Below are 17,512 nucleotides of genomic sequence, written 5' to 3' on the forward strand. Positions count from 1 at the left end.
GAAATATTATATATATATATTATTATTTCTATATATTTAAATAAATTATTATTAAATTTTTCGTTTTTTTACATTTTATCTTCACTTTTCTTTAATTGAAAAAATCCTGTATAACTTTTATAATAACTTAAACCTTAAATATACAATACATTAATTAGTGACAGATGTTGATAATCCTTTTTAAGATGTTCGGATAAAATTTTTATTTATCTTAATGCTGTTTTTAATTTTTAAATCTTCAAAAAGTTCATTTTATTTTTAATTTAATATTTTATCTTCTATTGTAATCTAATTCATCTAGTTTTTAAACCCATTATTTTTTAATTATACATTAATTAATTTTCCAGACTAAATATCCACAATGTAAAGATTGCGATATTATTCTTTAAAAAAGTAAAATAATTTATTTTATTATGAATAAAGCAGAAGTTTTCGAAGAATCGCATTGTATTTCTCTGCCAAATAGTTAATTTGAACGATGATACTAATAAAACTTTTTTACCAATTTCGTTATTATCGGCTGGTGGATTAGAATAAGCTTTATTTTAGACAGTTTTTATTTAAATCATTATCATCGTAATAAACCATTTGAAGCAAATTTAAGGAATCGTATGCAGTTCATAAGCAGCGGTTATCGATCTACCTATTTATTTTAATTTTTGTTTGTGTTTATTTTCACATTTATTATACATAAATTTGAAATTAAACTGAAAAGCTATTTAATTACCAAAATATTTGTCTCGTAAACTATCAACATTTTAAAATTCTGAATGTATTTAATTAAGCTAATATGACGACAAAAATTTGAAATATTTCAGCTTAAAGAAAAATAATTTTTATTATTTCTTTATCTATAAGTTTTCATTGTGCTTTTAAAATCTCTAAACTTCATCTCCAAATAGGCTTACATGTAAATTGTCTGAAGTAAATTCGAAATCTGGAATATTATAAAAAGTTATTATACTGTATTTATACAGTTCTTTAATACAGAAATCATAATTCAATTTCGAATTTATTTATTTCTGCTAAATAAAAGCTATAAAACTAAAGTTCTAATTAGGCCTATATTTCTAAGCATCGTTACAGCAATATCGTTGGGTTGCTTCATAAAATTAAAAATATTCTTCTTTCAAGGCAAAAACGAAAAAAAAAAAAAATGTATAACTGTAACAAAATTATTTATGAGAAATTCTAAATTTGGTATCACCTGATATAAATAACATGGTAGGTGGGGGCCTCATTATGGCCCACCAAGTTTGGATTATATTTTGGCCAACTCTATTCCCCCAAGAAATGACTAATCTGTCATATAGACTTTAAAAGTTAGTTTAGTCATTTCTTGAGGAAAAAATTGGAATGGTCAAAATAATAGTCCAAGTTTAGTGGGCCATAATAATGGGGGTACACGATAACCGGACAACGGTTAGTTATTTTGTCAGAAGCGGTTAACAAAACGCATCAAATTTGGAACAGTGGGTCTTCGAAAACAAATTGTTTCGAAGAACTTTTACACTTTACTGTTTTAATGCATAGGCTAATGAAATATATTTTTAATTTTACGTAATTGTTGTCTTTTCTTTTATGTATATTTGTTAATTTTGGGAGTAGATATCAACTGACCTTCGAGACTTTTCTATTTACTTGTAAAAATAAACAAATAAATAATGTAACGTATAGCCTAAATATGTTTGTTATTACAAAATCGTATTTTCGGAACAATTTCATGATTAGATTATTTATATAGTATCACGAATTAAAATAATTATATATTTTTCTTTTATTATGTTATTATTATTATTTGCAATTTTTCAATTGGATTTTTCAAAAATGTATCATATGTATAAACTTACAATTATATTTTTTGAAAAATATTCTTCTAATAAAGTATGATACAGAAAATTTAAGTCGACTTATGTTAAGTCAACTTAGACCCATACAAGATATGTTGTCATTCATAATATAGCCTATATATATGTATCGATATCATTAGCAATAACATAGCATATTACTTGAGAGTGAAATCTTTCGTCTCATTGAAAACATCATGAGTTTGCTAATTCAAAATTTAAAATAGTTTCTGGATTTTTCATTAATCATACTTTAATCGTTTTTGAAAATTGTTAGAATTAATGATATTTTCAAGACTGTTCAAAAAATATAAAAATCATTAAATAAAAAATAATGAAAATATGCTTGAAAATGTTAGCTACAAGCTACAAGAGTAGCTAAAAGAATAGCTACAAGAAAATTTGTTTAAATAATACTTACAGCAAAAAATAAGAAAATATTAAAGAAAAATAAATAAATAAAAGTTTAGAACAATAATGCAGAATTAATTTGGAATAATACTAAGTTATTTGCTTCTAGATATTTTCTATCAAGAATTTATGAAAGGTAAAGTAATTATTTCAGGAGTGAGCAAACTTTAAATGGCGGGCAAAATTGTTTTTACTATTTCATGATTTATAGAATTATTTTTAAGATTATTAAAATGGCATTTAATGACGAAATTGTCATAAACTGCTATTTATTATAATGCTATTTATTATAATATTTATACATATTAGTATTTATAATTTATTTTTTTAATAAGAAAAACGAAATGTAATTTAAGATATTCCCTTTTTTATACAAAATTTGATAAAGATAATAGAGCCGGATCACACATGTTCGCGGGGCGAGTTGTCGGCTTCTGGATTATCCTAATAAAGAAGTTCAGTAAATAATAAATTTTTAATTCAAAAAAGCGAAATCGATCTGCATTAGAACAGGGAAAGAGGCATAAATCATTTTATTGCATCAGTCTTTACAAATGACATAATGTCATTGCTCTCAAATGTCATTATGTTCTTTGTGGAAACAAATAACATAAAGCAAAACAGGATAAACCAGCGACGAATTGCTCAACTTTCCCGGCAACATTTAAAATTTTGGTGGTGCCATCTGTTATCATATTTTATTTTAAAAGCTTTTTATATTTTTAACTATTATAAAACGGCAAAAAGCTTAATTTTGAGGTAGGGATGAGTTTTGTAAAAAATTGTGAATGCTAATAACGAGTAAAATTGTTACTAAGTCTTATCTTTTCAATATAAAGCAGTAAACAGATTTTTGCCTTCAAGATTTTTATGAACTATTTATTATTATTATTATTTATGATCCTATCAGAATTCCAATTAAGTTATAATTGTAATTAATGGCAGCTCTAAATGCAAGCGAGCTAATCAAATAGGGTTCCAAACGTAGGGAGTAATTAATAATGCTAATTGAAATGCTAAACTTAAGTTGACAGTAATTTTAATGTTTCTGAATGTGAATATCCCCAAAAAAATTATTCCTGCCTATGACTGTATAAGCTGTATAGCCCCCCCTCATTGTATTCTAATACTACATGCCAATTGATAACTCGATACATTGTCTACACACATTTCATTACATTTTACAATCATTCTGACTCAGTATATGATTTTATCATATTATATGATGAGATAGCTCCTCCCTACAAACAAATGCTGACTAAGGATATTTTCCGAACAATACACACGCTATATGTATCAGTGTTTCCCAACCTTTTTTGTGCTATGCTTCACCTAAACCTTTCTAAAATTCTTATGCCCCCCTAGAATATACACTTAATTGCCACACTGTTTTGTCGTAACCACGATAAAACCCGATCCTTTCATCAAAGTCGTTGCACTTTCCAGTCGTTGCCAAACGCGACCTAGAACACCACAACTCACATCTCTCCACCTCAAGGTCTGGGCAAAGAATGTCCTTTCTCCTCTTTCACCGGCATCAGGGCTTCGTTCATCTCTTTGTTTTCAGTGGTTCCCAGAATTGTTAATCTCACCCCAAGAGAAAAGGGTTATAAAGGAAAGGGAAACAAAGAACAAAGAAAGTTAAAACTAACTTAAATCAATATTTACAATAAATATAGTGTACAGCGGCTATACGGTTAACTTAAATTCTGGACGAGTCCATTTTCGAATTGCCCCTCTTAAAAATCAAATTGCTCCCCTGTGGGACGTGGGCCCCACGTTGAGAAACACTGATATGTAAGTAAATGTCCAGAAAAGATCCGTCAGCATGTCAGTCATTATTTATTTTATTTTATGTATTTCTATGTTAGAAATTCATTAATTCAGCAATTTCGCAAAGACATGGTCAATAAATATAGTAATCCGTTTATTCTATCGAAATTTTTTTTTTCGTGATTTCATTTGGTTTTTATTTGATCGATTGAAATTTGTTTATGAAATTTTATTCCTTGTGAATTACTCATTTATTAATAAATATTATTTTTACAATATGTTCTATACCTTAAATTTTAATTCTCAATTTTTCTATTGCATTATTTTCTAGAAATGTTGACAATTCAATTTAAATCGATTAAAAAGCAGAAAAAAGTCAAATGATATGGCTATATTTTTCAAATAATATTTATATAATAGTGATAAGGATAATTTACCTGTTGACCTGAATAATATAAATAATTATTTTAATCAATCATAAATGCGCATTATTTAGATATGTTCTTCAAAGAATATAATTACTTTTCTATTAATATATTGTCTGGTTCTTTATTTGGCCCAACAACTCCAAAACAAAAATATTTGCAGACTATTTGTAAATAGTTTTCAATTGTGAAACAAACATTACAACATTGAATCTAAAAAGGTGAACATGTTTTCTTGTGTTTCCTGATTCTGACTTCACTAAAAACATATGGCAATTGTTAAAAAGACTTCAGTACGATAGTTTTTAATTTGATTAATTAAGACAGATAAATTATAATACAAACAGATAGCCTAATAAGATTACAATATGGAGAGCGCGTTTTATGATTGATTTATTGATAAATACTTATTAATTAAATAGGACGCAGTAGAACATTATAATTTGTCATGATGGCTAATTTTTAGTATTTCGGCTATTTGTTATATTTTGTAATAATTTTCCCAATTCTTAGGAGTGTTGGTTGTTTTTCTAATTTGTATTTATCGAAAATCATCTAGTTTACAAATCAGAGTAATGATTAATATGTACCGTATTTTACGGACTATAAGACGCACTTTTTTCTTCGAAAAATTGCCTTCAAAATTCAGATGCGTCTTATAGTCGGTAGTGTCTTATAGGTATTTTTTAAAAAAATTGCTTAAAAATTAAGGTGCGTCTTATAGTCCGTAAAATACGGTATTTACTTAATAAGGTTGATAATTATTTTCGTGTTTTTGAGACATTATTGCTATATGTTTCATGGCAAACATAGTTATAGGCTATATAATTATATCTGGTACGTTGAACAATAAAAATAATTTTGCATCGTTATTTTTTATGTATAAGAATTTCAACTCTTTCAGCTGATACCAGAATTTCTATTCTGCCCAAACTAATGAGTTTGACGCGCTTGATTAAAATCACTTGTTTCATTATGTATATATGTCAAGGAGTTACTATTTAATACTTTTATAAAATCTACTAGACGTTATCAATTTTTAATCAATTGTCAATGATTCTGTTTATCAAAGTACGAGAGCATTAAATCATTCGTAAGAATTAAATAAATTGCAGCACGAGCCATACGATTGTATTTCGAATTACAAGACAGTTTGTTGCGAAATTTCCTTCAGTATGAATGCTTTATTAAATAAACTTGCCTTAGAAGCAGTTTATACATATATTCATTTGACTACGTATACAATTCTTTTCTTTAGCACACATGTCAAATCCATTAAACGTTCAACAACATTTAATAAATGGGAACTATTTATTTACTCGATAAAAGGATAATTGTTATTGATATTTTCAAAGATAAATTGCCATGTGACCTTGAATAACTAGTTCACAGTAAGTATATAATATATATATATATATACATACATAAAGTTTGATATATTTTGTATTTAGAATTGTTATGTAAACGTAATAAACTAATAATGCACTATTTATATACCTCGATTTGCGGAATAAAACGATAATTATTAAATGTAAAAATGTCGAGAAAAGTAGAATAAAAAGCGAAATAATAAAAAAAATAAAAAATTACCTTAAAAGGCAATTTTTTATTCTTTTATCCTCTACATAAACACGTGAATCACTCACGTGTTTATGAAACTAAAGCGTTGAATCTCCAAATGTTGTCAAAGTCGACATCCGAAACAATGAAAACATGTAGACTACACTTGTTCGTACAGGACTAATGCATATAATTGGCTGTTCCATTATGAAAATACATCATAATATAGTTCGATTCATTAGTAATCAGTAAATTCTAGATGATTGACTATTTTCGAAACGCATCGATGACATTATAAAATCAAAAAAATTTTCATGTTAATAGAAATTACGAGATTAAACATATTTTCATTCCAAATAGATGTCTTATGAACTTATCTATAGTATTTTCCACAATAAGAATGGAGCCGAAGTGTTGGACCTTGAATGTTTATCATTCCGCCGCCGTTGCTAAACGACGAAGCTATGGCTACGGTAAACAAATAAAATAGAATAAAAAACGTCGAAAATTAAAACATCACGTCGTGTGACGTTTTTAGTTTTTTATAATTTTAAATTTTTGCAAAAATGTCGGAAATTTCAAATAGAATATAACAGTTTAAACGCATCTTATAATTTTCTAATATATGTTCTAAATAAAGTCGAACCTCTCTAATCCAACCAACATTCATGGGACCAAAGAGTTGTGTCGTAATGTAGAGGTTGTCGGATTACTGAAATATTACTCCAAGACTGCTTAAATTGACTTATTAAAATGTTAGAAATCATTTATTTTTGCGACTTTTTAGGTCAACAATTGGTTTTTCAATGTTTGATTTTTAAAGATGACACTTGATTTAACAAAGATGGATTTTTTCCTCAGAAAACAAAGCTTGTTTATTAATTTTAATGCTTCTTTATGAGCATGCATTTCATCTTCCCCCTCCTCTCTTTTCACTTCTGTTTCATCATTGTCTTTATTCGTTATACTTTAGGACAATATTGTTATTAAAATCATCTTCTCAATTCGATGATCTCGCGCTCTTCAGGCCACCAGAGAAGCCTCAGACAGTTTCCTCCTACCCTTTTTTGACGGGGTCTACCCATCTAGCTTATTCCTTCCCCTTTGAGTATTTTAGCTGGACAAAAAACTATTTTCTACCAATTTTGAGATTTTGTAATTTAAACTGTGCCGCTATTATTTTTTATAAGAGCCAAGGTAGGATTTGGCCCTACGAAAAGGGAGGTAGGCGATGCATGGCGACTACGCCATCGAATTAACTATATTCTAGCGCATTTAAATTTAGCTAATACCTAACAGAATCAAGATGTAACCTAGTGCATAATAAACAGGGTATAAACAAAAGCATTAGTTGGGCATTTTTAGTCGACTAATCGATCATGACTAACGACTAATATTGCTTATATTAGTCGTTAGTCTTGGATATTCTGATCGATTATTGATTAGTCATATAGTAGTCATGACATGACTAATCAATACAAAATAAATTTCGTATTTACGTATAACTGTATTTATTCAGACGGATTCTCTCTGGAAATGGCAGGATTTTTCTGTAAAGCATTTTCTGTGCAGAGCTGCAATTGTGTCTGTAAGGTGATTCTAGCACCTTCTATATCCGGTTTGGTTAGCTCTTCAATTAGATGGATGAAGAAATCATCTCTATTTCCTTCGCGTGTCCAACAGGCGACTGAATAAACTGAATAATATTTCTGCTTGAAATACAACAAAATGATCGACTAGCAGGTTGCGCAGAGGAGCAATAATTATATTTTTTCCTCTGATAATTATTTTTGGAAGAATGTATATATAGCATTTTCTGAAGTAGACAGAGGATAAAACTAAAGAATAAAAAAGGACGAATCTACATGAATTACACCATATAAAGACAAAATTCGCATACATGCGAAATATAAACATGACTACCCTTATTCAAGGCACGACACGTAATCACAAAGATTTGTAAAATTGACGACGACAGACAGTTTCGATTATTCCACAAACAAAACATTCCTAAGAATCTGCAATAGGGCGTGCACTTTTCAAAAACTAATTGGCAGCGCTAGTATCGGGTTTAGTTCCTGTTTCGTCTATCGTGGTGTGTATACACTGTTTAAAAATGTGTTTTTTTCGTTATTTAAGTATTTTTGAAATGCCAGTTAATTGTTGTTTGCTTCAGTGCCAATGATAAAGAACACCCAGGTTAAAAATTTCATGAATTTCCGGATGATCCGAAAAGAAAAAAATAATGAGAAGTAAAGACAAAAACTGGAAAGAAAATCAGTCGATACGCTCGAATCTGTACCAGGAAAAATTATAAGGACAGTTCATTTTGAATAGTTTAGAGCAATAATACTCTACAAATGTATAAAAATTTTTAATGAACAATTGAATGAAAGGTTATTACATCACATTCGGTATTATAACAGCCAATCATTTTAAACTTTTAAAACCTCAAATGTTTACGTTTTAAACACTAATAACACAATGCACAATAAATAATGAATTTCCAGAGACTGAATATATGAATTACGAAGTGCTGGAAAGTTTCAGAGAAATAGCTTTACAATAATTAATCAATCTAAAACTGTTGTGGCCAATGAATAGGACAATGAATGGGCAAAACAAGAAAATTGTGGAAAATAGAGAGAGGTCGACGCAAGAAAAATTAATTGACAAGGATAAACGAAAGGTTTTCTTCCTTACAAAACAACAAGTAAATTAGCAGCTGTCTACTAGACAGGTAGCTGCGAATTTGCCAAAAATCTGTGACCCATCAGACGATTTGGTGATGTGTCTGTGTACTAAAAAATGAAAGTGATACCTGCTCACAAGCAACAAAGACTTCAATACGCTAAATCTGTCGTGTGCTGGACCAAGAAATGGAGAAAAGTTGTGTTTTCTAATGAAAAAAGTAGAATTTATATGGACCAAATGGTTATGGATATTATTGGCATGATGTGAAAAGAAAAGCCAAAGTTAGAATGAGTAGTCAGTTAGGAGGTGGCAATGTAATGGTTTGGAATGCTTTTGGATTCAACTGAAAAACTAATTTTGTCATTATTGATGAAAAAATAGATTCTTCAAAATATCAGGATATGTTAAAAAATAATTCAATTGCATTTGGACCTTTAATTGGTGGAAGTAATTGGTTTTTCAAGGGAACAATGCTCCACTCCATGCATCAAAATCAACTGAGTTCTGGTTTATTAATGAAAACATTTTTAAAAAAGTATTAGACTGGCTTTCTAGAAATCCAGATCTTAGTCCAACAGAACATTTATGGAGTATAATAACAAACATAGTTTATGGTCAAAACAAGCATTATCATCAAGTAAACCAGTTAAAATTACCAATTATGGACGCTTGAGAAAATATTGAAGTGAAACAATTGCAAAAATCGATTCAAACTATGCCTGATAGAGTGTTTGATGTTATTCAAACGAAAGGAGGTTCACCTAAATATTAAATGATATGAATTTTGCCAAAAATATGGAGTCCTTGTACTTATGTTACATTTTAAAATGAGTGACTTTCAAAAACAGTTTAAAATTATTTTAATTATCATCAAACATCAATGACAATGATTTTTAACGTTGTTTTGTGTTTATTATTATGTATCTAAAATTTCAAAAATATATTACAAATTGAAGTTGAGTAATTAAAACTAAATTGTTGTCCTCGTAATTCTGTTACAAGATCGAAAATGAAAGCAAACAACTGTAAAAGCGTCAGTCTATACTTATTATTTTTAGCTTGTGTATCTTTTTAAAAGTTCTGTCTTTGTTCCTGTTGTCTTGTCTCCTAATTCGTTTAATTTCTTTCGTAATTCAGCAACTGTTACATTTTTATAAGTAGATTAAAACTTCCCGTTCAGTTTCCACTGTTTATTCACTACTGGAAGTTAAGTATACATCAAGCTAGCACGGCAAGTGACGAGATTTAAATCGTGGGAGGGTAACTAAAAACAACAGCAAGATAATGCAAAACAAGCAGAAAAATTAAAATTCATAAATTCGCATCGTAAAAATGACGAAGCTTTGTGTTCTAGGGTTAAATAAAAATAAAACATCAATATTTCTTTTCCTGCATTACCTTCGAAATACTGTATACAATGTTGGAAAGTTTTCAAGTATAGACTATATGCTATATATACAGCGGCAGATTGAGAATTTTTACGAGTCTTGTGAATATCGGCGGTAGTCGTATCGTGTAAACCAGTTTTTTACACATATTTAGGTTTTAAGCAAAACTGTTACTGTAGTTCTTGGAAAAGTGGAAAGAGGCGAGACCCCCGATAACTCATGTGTTTCACGTGGAGCATTAGGGACATGTTAGAAGAGATTAATCTAATGGATCGTAAAATAAGACATTCCTGGCACAATAGATGCGGATGATATTTGAGTCTTTCGAACAGAAACTGCTCGAAAAACATTCCAACACACCTTGCGGAGACTTGAAGTCATCCACATTGACATTGCAGAAGGCAGTGGAGGACCCGGAGGATTATTATTATCCTCGTTTTATTTTATGTTCATATCCTGGATGACTTATTTTTCTTTTAGTGAAAAATAAGTCACTCAGCACACAGCTTGAAATAGGACAGGGCCTAGAGTTTATTGAATTGAGGTACCTTGTGAATTGTGGGGCCTGTGCACGTGAAGTCTGTCCATTTATTAATCTGCTACTGTGTATATAATTCAATACATTGGTCCAATACGGATTTGATAATAAAAATTGCAAATTGTACAGTGTCTACCAGTTTAAATTAGTGTTCAACACAGATCCTTGATGGAATTTCTGAGGATCGTTTATGTGTTATGTCGGCGTTTAGCTAACAATCGTATTACCATTGTTCTAATACCGACCCAACTGTTTTTTCTTTTTGTTGTTGTTGTTGTTTTATAGGCCTATTTGAAATTCTAAAATGTCAAATATAAGAAAAGACGTTTTATTCCTCATTGATTCATAATATTGGAAATATTTTTAAAAGAAGATAATTTAATTTGTAATGGTGTCATTATCATTATCCTCGTTTTGTGTTCATATTCAGGATATATTTAATGATTACTGTTCTGATAAGTAACGTAACTTTATTTCAAAGAACAAAATTTAAAAATATTTATTATGTTATATAATTAATTTCTAACGTCCTTCGATTGTACTCTAAGAATGATATGTATTCAAGTACTATAAAAATAGTTAAGTACTATAAATAAATAGGCTTCTACGATAGTGTATGTATATTTGACTAAACGTATGAAATGAAAATAAATATACAGATAAATATACAAGATAATTTATCTAGATCTTTTCTTTAATAATTTTATACAGGGTAGATGTACCAGTTTTGGCCAGTGTAGTACCAGTTCTGGCCAGAAAACAAATTTAACTTAAAAATATAGTCACAAATGAAACAAACTTTTATTGTTAACTGTGTGAACAGTTAACAATAAAAGTTTGTTTCATTGGACAGATTTGAATATGTGGTGATTATATTTTTAAGTTAAATTTGTTTTCTGGCCAGAACTGGTACACCGGCCAAAACTGGTACATCTACCCCATATGAAATGTATAGTTTGAGATGGCGCAGCTCGGCCTATATGGCTCTTGCGCCAAAAAACTCCAACCAACCAATGTATAGTTTGAAAACTGTACATTTAAAGTGTGATTATTATAAGAAAAACTGTTCTAACTGATGAAATATAAAACCATTTCACATCACCATACAGTACTTTACACAAAATTTACATTAACTAAACATTTTAAAATCTTTGTAGTCTGCCTATACGATAATTTTAGAAAATTAATGTTTACAATACACTTTATATAGATTTTAAGTTAAAATCGATAAGTTATTTATTACCGCACTCAAATTATTCATTTTAGCAAGCGTACGATATGGAGAAATTCGTGAAAATCGGTGATGTATATTAATTTCTTTGTTAAAAACTACTCAACGGAAGACATAATACTTCAGATAATTTCATTCTAATACATTTTATTATATTTAATCTGTCCTTGTTAAAAATACAGGGTGATTTAAGTCTCTGCGCATAAGAGAAGGATTCACTCTATTATACAATTACTTAAAAGTCATATATAATGTATGTTAGTTCCATTGAACTGAATGCGCATATAAAAACTTTCTCCCACTCGTGGAGATTACATGCTAACATGCGCACGCCGCACACACGTGTGACAAACGTATCACACGTAGACATCTCTTCAGGTGATCTGTGTTTTGTATTGAGATTTTTAAATCACCCTGTATTATTTAAACATTAATCGCGGCCAGCTATATTAAGTATTATTCTTATTTTGTTAAATCTGAGTTAATTAAAGGTAGCGTCTTCGATTACAAGAAAATGTTACGTATACAAATATGGCCAATAAAAATTTCATTGGTTTATTATCCAGATTTAATGCATATGTAATTACAGTACTAAATGACTCGATAGCCTTACATTCGACCTTTCTCACGCTACCTAATTTTAAGTTTACACTATGGAATATCTATCAAAACAAGAGATGTATGTTTATTTAAAATAAGAGGCAATACACCGTTTCGTAATAAATGTTCACATTATTTTGTACGAGATGACTCTACCATTGATGTTACTTCATAAATTCTGTATATAGTAAATTTATCATACACTTAAATAGGTCACAAAGCTTGATTCAATGCAAGTAGACAAACTGCCTCTATTGAATCGAGTTACGCATTTTATTGAAGCTGTAATCTGTTTTTATGTATAAGCGTTCAAAAGCCTTGCCCGAATAAATAACTTCGCATTTTGTAAATATATGAAAATAATTTAACCGAAAAGTGCTCTTATTACCTCTGTAATATGTTTATTTGCAACAAAAATTCTAATATTTACACAAAATATGTAAATTTAAGGTGTTAAATCCATATAAATAAATATAATACTGTAATATTTCCATAAAATATTTTTAAAAACTTGTTTCATAACATAAGCTTATTAAAAATATATATAACGCTCCCAAATTTGCTCTAGATTACATTTATTCTTATATGATTTGATTTCATTAACAAGTTTTAATATAGATTCGGAAGTTTTAGAATCCGTGGAATCTCATCATTAAAATAAATTGTAAAGACCTTACAATAACAATTTGCTTTAATCGTTTTCGCCGAAGCAATTAAATCACAAAGGCATAAAAGCACTCCTAAATAAATGAAAATTTAAAGAAAAATAAATAACTTTTCAAAATCAATAAATCATATTTATATAAATATTGTGGCATCTTTCAAGAATACAGTTCAATGCCGCACCGTTTATGATTTATTGATTATGATAAATTTTTATTTTTTATGAAGATTTATCAGTTTGATGGTACTTATAATTTTATTTTTATGGCAAATCAACAATATTATATATATATACATTTGTATATCTTTGATTTCTTTGAAATATTTCTCTGTAAATTTTATTTGTTAGGTATTAGACTATCAAACAAGTTCTATTTTAAGAAAGAAGATTAAATAAATAGATAGCCTGTATAATAGCTATAAATAACAAAAACGTCATGTAGAATATCTTATATTTTCTGTATTTTAGTACTCATTTTTCATCATCATAAAATAAAATATGGTCATAATCAATATTTCAATGCATTATTTTTAAATTGTAATACCTTTCATATATTTACAACGTGACACGAATAATTTGTAAGTGATATATAATTAATCATTTATTGAGAAATTATTCGTGATATTTTGTGTTAATTATCAGTCCCGTCGATTGATATATATTTATTAAATACATCAATTAATCAGTTTTGATACTTGAATAATGAAATGTTTTAAATAAAATTATGCTGATTAATTTTCATATTTAATTTTTTATTAATAAATAAATCTGGGGATAAACTTTTCGAGGAATTTATCAAATGGAATTAAATAAACATTAGTAAAATATTTAGTTTTCTATTACAGGAAATAGAAGCCGTTGTACTACAAGTTGAAGATAACTTTACTGACGATTACATTTGTTTAACTGTTTAGTAAATATATACAAGACATATGTTTACTATATAATAAATATATAAGATAATTTAACTTTATAATTTATTACTTCTAAATTTTATTTACCCTTGACACAGTTTACATTGCGAAATAATCTCTTTGGGTGCGTTGTCTGGTAAAACGGCTTTAATTAACAGAATAAGCGAACCAATGAGTAAAATAAAAAATATATTTATTAGAAAATAAATTAATACTTTATAAAATACTATTCAATAAATTAAACTGCTATTATAAATTATAAATTTGGACGTAATGTAAGGTAGGAGTTTCATTATGACCCACGAAGTTTAGACAACTCCGAATTTTTTCCCCAAGAAATAACTATGATATCACCTAGTCTGTGTGATAAAGGCTTCCTACTTTATAATTAATATTAAATAATGTAAGGAAAAAACAAACAAGTGGGATGATTTAACTAATTTGATATAACAATTTTGACGAACAAGTCAGACGTAAAATTTCATAATATAATGTTATGTTCCTAATATAAATTTGCAAAACATGTGAATCTAGACGTAGTGGAAAATGTAAAAGAACAATACAAAAACTTTACAAATAATCGTCTTTTATTATGAACTAGTTATTTGTTTTATTAGAAAAATTATCACTTTATGTTACAGTGATCAGGAAAATGTTTTATGTAATAATCAAATATTTTCACCAATTCGAATTTTTGTAATATTTTTAAACAAGATTTAAGCAAAATTGTAGGCTACTTTCTTATCAATTATATTCGATTCTGAAATTTTCAAGCTTCGTAAAGCATGTTTCTAGTAAAAACAAAATTTTTATTTATTTATTTACATTGTACACATTGAATTCAGAATTCTGGAGGCGAAGCTACATATTTTCTGAAAATTAAACTTCGAGTTCTTGAATTTACATTTTTCTCAGGATTGTCCCGTGATATCATTATATGCAGCCGAATATGCTTTATTATTATTATTTTATATTGCGTTTTTTGCTTTTATTCATGAAAATTTCTAATTTCTAACAAGCTTTCTTATCTCATGTGTATTAGCAACTGTCGGAAGAGATAAAATGTGTTTGTCTTATACGGAAAGTGATTTATCTCTTCTTATCTGTAGCTGATCTGTTTATTTATGTTTGATTACTGCAAATATTATACACCATCCGGAAAGATCTGATTCATTCGTATCACCATAATACGATGCGGGAAGGACACAAATTAGAGAAACTATCTTTATCATAAGAAGCGTAAAATTTATCATTGCAGGAGAGACTTGGTTCTTTTGACTTTTTTAAAATAACAAATTGTGTTGTTTATTTATAAGCCTGCAGTAATTAAAATAATAGAATTCAAGGGATAGTATAGATTTAGAGAAGGATTTGTTCTCTTTGTCATTTGCCGATCTATTATATACAAAATTAAAATGGTTTTCAATAAATATACTTCTTTTTCATTCATTTGAGAAATAATTAATTTTAAATTTAGATAAATATATTCATGCTTATTACCATCATACACATTTTCTGTTGTATCTATGATTAAAGACTTCTGAATCTGGAAATTGGAAGCAAGGATTGTAATAAGAATCGGTTGTAATAAACAAAGGCATTAATATATGGACCTAATTTTCTTCACTGGTTGGTTTAGCTTCAAGTATTAGTTTATAACCATGTAAAAAAAAAGTTGAAAATTTTTATTTTGTCTTTAGTAACAAATTTGATAATGATGGATTAAATAATAAAAGCGAAGATCTAGCACATTATGACTGACTACAATTACAATCATGTACATAAGAATGAATATTTGTGCCATAAAATAATTTTTTCTGAACGTCCTTTTCGCATTTTCCTTTTTTTCATCCTATTTTTAATATTTATTTTCATCATGTATCTATCATAATTAATTTACTGATTGATAAATGTTTGAAAGGATACTTTCAGAAGAAATGAATTATAAACGCAGAAAATCCACATTATTCTAAGAATAAAAAGTTTAACGCAGAACTATATAAAATAATAATAATAATTCAATGTTAATGGACTCAATCCTATATTTATTTACTTATATTTTCTATGTACGACAATGTTTGCTGAATGAATTAAAAGATCTCGAGCAATATAATCAAATACAGTATATGGAAAAATTAATATTGTAATTAAAATAATTTAAACTCATTCGATTATTAGTTAAGAATAACTTAATATTTGAAAATTTTGAGATATTTAAATTATCAGTTTTTATTTTTTACAAGAGCAAAATATTTGGTTGATCGTTTCCGTTAGTAATTTACTAAGCTTAAATTTTGGATATTTTAGTAACTTCAATCACACAGGAATACATTAATTGATTATGTAGACTTTATTATTGTATTCGGAAAGTCTACATAATCAATTAATGTATCCCTGTGTGATTGAAGTTACTAAAAATAACCAAGATTTACGCTTAGTACATTAAAAGAGCAAAATAGTTGAACTGTGTGGCTATGGTGCTTTAATTAATTAAAAATTTGTTAATTAGAATAGTTCTGAATAATTTTAATTATTTCAAAATTTGATAAATTACTCATAATAAATCGATCGCTTACGTTTTTATCATGAGAAAATTATTGACTCAACAATCGATCAAATCAAGTTTACTGTACAAACAGTTACTCGACAGTTATTCCTTCGGAGAGCAGTTTGTTGGTTGACTGGATTTACAAAAGCACTGATTTCAGGATAACAAGTAGCTACTAAAGTAATCTCTATTAAGAGAAAAATATTTCTAATGAAACCATATTAAATTTGATATAAAAATTAATTTAAAATAAAAATAAAATAATTTAAAAAATTAAAAAATGAATAGGGAACTTTAATGTTCTATTTCATTTTTGTACGAATATAAACATTTTTTTTATCATAATATAATTCCAGCGATTTGTCTAGTTCATTGCACAGGAGTAACTAAATATACAAAAATTTAAAAATACAGTCAAGTTTCTAAATATATTGGCACATTAATATATGTTTTTTGAAGATGTGAAAAACTATTTAAGTTATTATCTCGAAATATATGAGAATAAAGAGAGCTGCTTATTTCATATTTTGTGAGCTGTATTAAAACAATTAAAACTTTCTATAGAAGAAAGTTTTTAAATTAATGCTTTGAAAAGTAAATTAATATTTAAGAAATATATTCTATAAATTAACATATTTTAAAAATTTTTTCTGCCCTGCAGATACTAAGATAGTGTTTCCCCCCAATAACCTCACAATGATTAAGAACCGGGCCGACATATTTTGGCCATTCCATCCGTGAAATTTCTGGCAAGCTGGCACTTTTATCGGCTCGACCTCAGCTTTAAACATATAAAATGAAATAAATCAAACGATAACTTTTCTGACGTCTTTACGTACACTAATTTTTAAGATAAAACTTATCCAAAGAATAGGTCATTTGTAGCTCTATCTTTAATTCCAGATTAGCGAAAATGCGG

The sequence above is a fragment of the Centruroides vittatus genome, unplaced genomic scaffold, assembly GCF_030686945.1.
Source record: "Centruroides vittatus isolate TY-2023 unplaced genomic scaffold, ASM3068694v2 contig_878, whole genome shotgun sequence".
Taxonomy (NCBI): domain Eukaryota; kingdom Metazoa; phylum Arthropoda; class Arachnida; order Scorpiones; family Buthidae; genus Centruroides; species Centruroides vittatus.